This window comes from Hypanus sabinus, chromosome 30, assembly GCF_030144855.1.
Source record: "Hypanus sabinus isolate sHypSab1 chromosome 30, sHypSab1.hap1, whole genome shotgun sequence".
NCBI classification, from domain to species: Eukaryota; Metazoa; Chordata; class Chondrichthyes; order Myliobatiformes; family Dasyatidae; genus Hypanus; species Hypanus sabinus.
The window spans coordinates 30475180-30482836 of NC_082735.1; the positions used below are offsets into that span (position 1 = coordinate 30475180).

At 46.3% G+C, this 7657-nt stretch overlaps 1 pseudogene; it reads right to left on the minus strand.

Moving 5' to 3' along the window:
• Window positions 1–708: 708 nt before the first annotated feature.
• Window positions 709–5143, minus strand: LOC132383335 (uncharacterized protein K02A2.6-like; annotated as a pseudogene).
• Window positions 5144–7657: the final 2514 nt, after the last annotated feature.

Genomic DNA, 7657 nt, shown 5'->3' on the forward strand with positions numbered 1-7657 from the left:
TTGAATTGCTGGATTAGCTTAGGTCCAAGGTGGATATGCTTTAGGTTTTTGCTGTATTTGTCAGTTCAATGAACCACTGCAATTAATGTTTTTGGAATGCAGAGATATCCACTATTTGCTGCCAGCTTACTGCATGTTGGCTATATTGTTTTCACCAAAATTCCAAGAGTAGACAGAAAATTCATCCTACAATTCTTCCCCAGGCCTTGAATTTGGTTCTGGCTTCCCGCTTCTGTCCCTTATATTTTGGTCTTCCTCACCATAAATGCATTCTGTTGAAATACAACAAGGTGCCAAGAAAATAACATTTCAATCATTTTAATGTCTTACAAAACATCCTGCCAAGAGCGAAGATTTGCAGACGACCTTTGGGTTATAAATGATGCCTTGTTTTTGTTACCCACAATGACAAATGAGGGTATTAGCCAAAATGCAAAGTTCGGCAGATATACAGGTTTGATGTACTGAATGAAAAATAGTCCAGCTCCATTAGGGCTACAAAATTCCCCTTAGTACTCTGCCATCAAATAGATCAGTAACCTCTCTGGCATGTGAGAGTGTTGTTAGTTGATGATTAAATTAGATCATATCACAAAATTCTTCTCGAAACTAACAGAATCTAGATAAATTGTGGATAAAAGCTTGGAATCAGAATCAACAGCTCAATTACATATACGGCTGATTGCAACATTACTCAGGCTTCTGAGATCAAATGATTGGCTGTAGGGGCAGACAGCCACAACAGTTTAGAGTAAGATGCCTAACTGGAATTATATTTGAATACCAGTCTAGACTGGCATTTGGACCTAACACTTTTATCTTTTGCCAGTCTTAGCTTGGTTATTTATTGGCGGGAAAGGAAAACTCTCTGGAAATGTGTCACTTTCCACACTGTACAGAAGTGCCTTCTGTAACACTGACTAAGGAAATCTTAGGTATTTAATGTCTACTGTGCTCAGACGGAACAAATGAACAATTAAAAGCTCCTGGTGCCTGCAGCTGTACTGAGAAGCAACACTGAGAGCTGTTTATTTTTTTCCCTGCCAGATCTGTGTGTCAGTCACAATCATATTTTTATTCTCGATATCATATTCCATTGTACTAAATTATTGTAACGGGATTCAAAATCTTTAAAAACACAAATGACACTACAGATGCTGCAAATCCAGAATAACATGCACAAAATACTAGCAGAATTCAGCAGGTTAGGCAGCATCTACGGACGGGAATAATGAGTCAAAGTTTTGAGCTAATAACCTTCATCAGGACTTATGAAGGGTCCTGATGAAGAGTATGGTAACTTCTACTTTACAAAAAGACCACTAGACAACTTGATGGCCAAAAGAGCATCTTTATCTGGGACGGCAAATGATACTTACAACACAGAGGATTCCAGGTACCTCGTGCGGCATGGGTGGAGGAACTATATATGATGCATACTGGGAGTAAAAAGACCGGAAGTAAAGACCCCACCAACCCCAGTAGTATTAACTTACTTTTAATAATACTCACATTACAATACTTTCCCCCCTTTAAAATCCAACATTCCCCAAATATGGAAGAACTGGGAAATAAAAACAGTGGTATCATTAGCAACAGGTTACCAATACAAAAACACCTAAAAAAAAACATGGCAAATTCAACATTCAATCTAACAACAAAAGAAACTATCCAATCAAAGATTCAGTCTGTCAGGAGGTTTGCGAGGGCGCTGTGATCTACGCACTACCGCCGGTGACCCAGCAGGCACCGCTGGTGAGGATGTTTTGGGTGGATCTGGTTTTGGGGACATGAGAAGGGTCTGTGTATCCACGTGAGAATGTCCATCCTCTTCAGGGGACTCTGCCCCCTCTGCCAACGTCTCTCTCTCTCTCTGGCAAAGTCAGTGGTGGACATGCTTCCCCAGTAGTCCGTCTCACAATTGGAAACTCCATGGAACTGTTTACCTCTGAGCCGGAATCATGACGCAGGTGCACGTGGTCCTGATGTCTGCGGAAAACACGCCCATCGGTCAGCTTAACAACATAGGAGACTTGACCACTCTGCTTAAGAATAACACCAGGTAGCCATTGCTGATTGTTTCTCACATAGACATTGTCATCTGGTTCTAACTGTCTGTCTCTGGCATGTTGATCATGTCCCTCCTTCTGCTTTTCCTGCTTTCTCTCCACTTTTGCCTTCATGTCCGAGCGCAGCAGGTCCAATCTTGACTTAGGCCTGCACCCCATCAGCATCTCTGCTGGAGAGCGTGCATTCATAGTCTGTGGAGTGAGGAGGTATTTAAACAGGAAACGTGAAAGCCGGGTACTAACAGAGTCCCCTGTCATCCGCTTCAGGCCTTCCTTCACTGTCTGAACAGCCCGCTCAGCCAAACCATTTGAGGCTGGGTGGAAAGGGGCCGTCCGAATGTGATGAATGCCATTCTGCCACATGAACTCACCGAGCAGCTCACTGGTGAACGTCGGGCCATTATCAGTGACCAGAGTGTCAGGCAACCCGTGGACTGCAAACACTTGCCTGAGTTTGTCTGTGGTTGAAGGTGCTGTGATGTTGCTCATGATGTGAGCTTCGATCCATTTGGAATGCACATCTACCATACAAGAAACATCTGCCCCATAAAGGGGCCAGCAAAATCCAAATGTAGCTTAGACCAGGGGTAAACTGGCCACTCCCATGGGTGCAAAGGAGCTGGTGGTGGCATGTTCTGATTGGTCTGACACTGCGGGCATGATTTAATCTTGTTCTCCAGATCCTGATCCATTCTTGGCCACCAGACGTAGGATCTTGCAAGGCTTTTCATGCGAGACACCCCTGGATGAGTCTCATGAACTTCATCCACAATCTGTGAATGGCCAGGGGAGGCACGATGACCCTCACCCCTCAGAAAATGCAGCCATCCTGCAGACTCAGTTCTGTCTTGCGTTTGGCTTAAGGCCTCAGTTCCTCTCCTTCCACAACTCTGGGCCAACTTTGTAAAAGAAAAGTCTTGACTTGAGACAGGACTGGGACCCTTTCTGTCCATTGCTTGATCTGGTTCACCTTTACAGGTGTCTCTGACAGCCTCTCCAATGAAAACACAGTCTCTGGAGGCACATATGTAGTTACAGGCGTCTCAGGTAAAGGGAGTCGTCTCAGGTAAAGGGAGTCGACTCAGCACATCGGCGTTTGCATTATCCCCACCCACTCTGTACACGATAGTATACTGGTAGGCTGACAATATGAGAGCCCAACGCTGTATCCTGGCTGAGGCTAGCTGTGGGATGCATCTGGTCTCCCTAAAAAGGCTCACCAGTGGTTTATGGTCCGTATAAGTTGTGAATGCACAGCCATTGAGGTACTGATGAAAACGTTTGACCGCAAAAACAATGGCCAGACCTTCTTTGACTAGCTATGAATATCCCTTCTCAGCAGCCGTCAGGGTACGTGAAGCAAAACCAATAGGCTTCTCTGAATGGTCCTCCATTACATGTGAGAGAACTGCCCCGACTCCATAGGGCGAAGCATCGCATGAAATGGTGATCTCCTTGTCTGGGTCATAGTGAACGAGCAGCTTCGCTGAGTGCAGGAGTTCTTTCACTTCCTTGGAAGCTTCTTCCTGCTCTTCACCCCACCGCCACTTAGTGTCATTGTGAAGCAGCTTATACAGTGGGGCCAAAACCTTTGAGAGGTCCGGAAGAAACTTGCCATAATAATTCACCATGCCCGAAAATGATCTGAGTTCAGTGACGCTCCTGGGGCTTGGGGCCTCCTTGATAGATCTCACTTTGTTCTCCACTGGGCAAAGCCCCTCAGCTGTAATCTTGTCCCAGGCAGGTCACACTCGGAGCCAGGAACACACATTTTCCGCATTTCAACCGCAGACCTGCATCTGAGAGCCTCTTCAGCACCTGTTCTAAGTTAGCCAGATGCTCCCCCTGTGGCTTCCGTGATCAAAATATCATCAAGATACACTGCTACGTGCGGAATCCCCTGCAGCAAAGAGTCCATTGTCCTTTGGAAAATGGCGGGGCGAGACGCCACTCCAAACACCAGGCGATTGTATCTGAATAATCCATTGTGCGTATTGATGGTGACGTACTCCTTTGAATCCTCAGCCAGCAGTAGCTGTTGGTAGGCGTGGCTCATGCCCAGCTTTGTGTACAGCTTACCCCCTGACAGGGTCGCAAACAGGTCATCCACCCGTGGCAATGGGTACTCCTCCAGCTTAGAGACCTGATTCACCGTAAGCTTGTAGTCCCCACATATCCTCACCGTTTTGTCTGCCTTCAAAACTGGAACAATAGGAGCCGCCCACCTTGAAAACTGGACTGGCTGAATGATGTTCAGCCCCTGTAAACGTACCAGCTCCGCCTCGATTTTGCCTTTCATGGCATAGGGCACTGACCTGGGCTTAAAAAAACATGGTGTGGCCTCAGGGTCGACATAGAGTTTCACAGTCACACCCTTCAGTGTGCCCAGCTTGTCCCTGAAAATGTCACTGTACCACTGCAGAATGTCCTCCGTTGTGTGCATACGTAATTTCATGCCAGTTGAGCCAGATTTTGCAAAGCCAATCACAGCCCAAAAGACTGGGCCCGCTGCCCTTAGCTATCATTAGCCTGGCTTCAGCCTTCTGGCCCCCGGCTGAAATATCCCCATAAAACACCCCTAAATGAGGTATGGGCTGCCCCGTATAGGTCCTGAGTTGGAGTTTAGATGTCTGATGGGAGGCAGGTTGGATCCCCGTGTCCTCCTGTAGGTCTCTTCACTAATGACCGATGCAGTAGCCCCTGAATCAATCTCGAACTTAATGTCCTTTCCCCTGACAGTGACTGGCATAATATGGTTGAGGTGGTCCCTCATCCGTTTCCACCACAAACATGTTGTAGGCACACACTGCCTCTCCGTCTGCTTCCCCTAGGTGGTGTGTGGCTGCCTGAGTCTGTTGAGCTTTCCCCTGCCCAGGCTTAACCTCACCCTTTATGCTCCTGCACTTCTTAACTAAATGTCCCTTCTTGCTACAAGCATGGCAGACAGTATCTTCGAATTTGCAAACATTTGCATAGTGCATTCCTCCGCACCGAAAGCATTCCACCTGCTTTGCCTGTTTACCAGTCTCCCTCCTGACTTGTGCACTGCCATCGACTGCGACCCCCCTCCCCATATCCTTTCTGTAAATCCTTGGCATTATTAGCAACCAACTCCATGCCTTGAGCAATCTCTAGGGTTGACTTGAAAGTCAACGGTGGGGTTTCCCCCAACAAGTGGTGTTGTACGGCGTAATTATTGCCGCATACTAATCTATCACGGAGCACGTCATCCAACACAGCTCCTAACTCGCAATGCTCTGACAGCTGCCGAAGCTCGGCCATACAATCTCCCACAGTCTGACCTGGCTTCCGGACATGGCTGTGAAACTTGAACCGTTGAACTATCACCGAAGGCTTCGGATTGCGGTGGTTCCCCGCGAGCTTGACCAGAGTGTCGTATGAAATTTCTCCCGGTTTCTGCGGTGTAGCTAAGTTCCGTATCAGCTTGTACTTCTCTGCCCCACACACACTCAGGAGAACAGAGCACTTCTTAGCCTCCTCAGTAATTCCATTAGCACAGAAAAAGTGGCCCAACCTTTCCTCGTACTCCGGCCACTCCTCGATTTGCTCGTCGAACACACCGACCGTTCCGAGCGCAGCCATCCGAACACGAGGCTCCCCACCCGCTCACAGCTCCTGATTGAAAACGGGGCCAACCAGTCCACAAAGCCAGTTTACCTCGTCGCCAAAAGTATGTGGTAACTTCCACTTTACAAAAAGACCACTCGACAATTTGATGGCCAAAAGAGCATCTTTATCTGGGACGGCAAACAATATTTACAATACAGATGCTTCCAGGTACCTCGTGCGGCATGGGTGGAGGAACTATATGCAATGCATACTGGGAGTGAAAACAGCAGAAGTAAAGACCCTGCCAACCCCGGTAGTATTAACTTACTTTTAATAATACTCACATTACAACAAAGAGTATTAGCTCAAAGCACTGATTCTTTATCAGGACTCGTGAAGGATCCTGATGAAGGGTCTCAGCCCGAAAAATCGGCTGTTTATTCCTCTCCATTGATGCTATCTGACCTGCAGAGTTCCTCCATCATTTTATGCGTGGAATTTCAAAAACTTTAAGCTAAAAGTGAAAAATGCAGCAATCTAAATCCAATCTTAAATTTTTCTTCCCAGCTAATAAAAGGATTTCTTTATGTGATTATGCGATTGTTAATAGTTTTCTGGCTAGCGGCGCTTTTGGGTGAACTTGTAAGAAACACTAAGCTCCTGCTTCCACTTTATTGTGGTTTCTGGGTTTAAAGCGTTTGGTCAATATTCTTGATTATCAGATTAGTGGCTGGCCCGGTGCACAGTCGGTTTACCACAGCATTCATCTTGGATGTTGAGTTCTCTGTTAGGGAAATCAAATGATGATTTTAAAAAATTCACCTTTTAATCCCCATTAATAATCCTATCAATCCACATTTTCAAAGAGAAAATTATCAAAAAAATGTTGACAGCCCAAGAGAAAATTCCTTTAAACTTTACCTGGTTGAAAGAAAAGAAACTCGCTGGCACAATGTATGCTTGAAGTAAATTGCAGAGAGGTTATTGAGAGCCGGGGGATAAATATATGCAAGACAAATGAATGGGAGTAAACAAAGTCATAGATAATAAGTAGGAAGAAGTGCTGAGAAAGCACACCTTCCCAAAAAGCGTGATTTCTTTTGACCTCCAACACAGGTGATTTAACTTTTTTTGGCACTGCTCGGCTGGGAAAGGACTTTCTTTTATGGGATTAAGCTGCTGCAACCAAGGATGACGTTGTAGCGATGTACTACATACAGAGCTAGAAACAATGACACGCAGTTGGTAAGTCGCTTCGATTCTAGTTTATTCAAACTTCGCGGCGCTGGCTTTTAATCCCGAGTTCCGGCCCTCTCCGGGCGGAAATGACGTCAGAGGTGCATTACCAAAGTCTCTCCCCGTGCGCGGGCTATTTGTGAGCCGGTTCGCCTGCACAGAAAGTGGGTCGCCACAACATAATCAACTCTGGAGGAAACTTCTTTGACCGATACCTGTGAGGTGGCAAAGACCCATTTCAGCGTCAAGTCAAAGAGCTTTACAGAATGGATATCGGCCCTTTGGCCCAAACATCCATTTGATCAAGATGTCCACCTAAGATAGGCCCATTTGATCCATATCCTTCTCTACATTTCCTATCCATGTAAGTCATCAGCATTATGTGCCATGTTGTAAGACGTATGCAATCATGCTCTTTGACCATGATCTTGGCAAAATTCTTGGCAAATTTTTCTACATAAGTGGTTTGCCTTTGCCGTCTTCTGGGCAGTGTCTTTACAAAATGAGTGCAGGTGACCCCAGTCATTATCAATACGTTCTATAGATTGTCTGCCTGGCTTCAGTGGTCGCACAACTGGGACTTGTGATCTGCACCGGCTGCTCATACAACCATCCACCACCAACTCCCATGGCTCCACGTGACCCTGCTCGGGATAGCTAAGCAGGTGTGACCTGCAGCCTAGCGGAAGGAAGCAGTGCCATATACCTCCTTTGGTAGAGACGTATCTCCGCCCCACCATCCAGTTCAAGAAAATACCCCTGGACGTTTCTATAGAACTGCT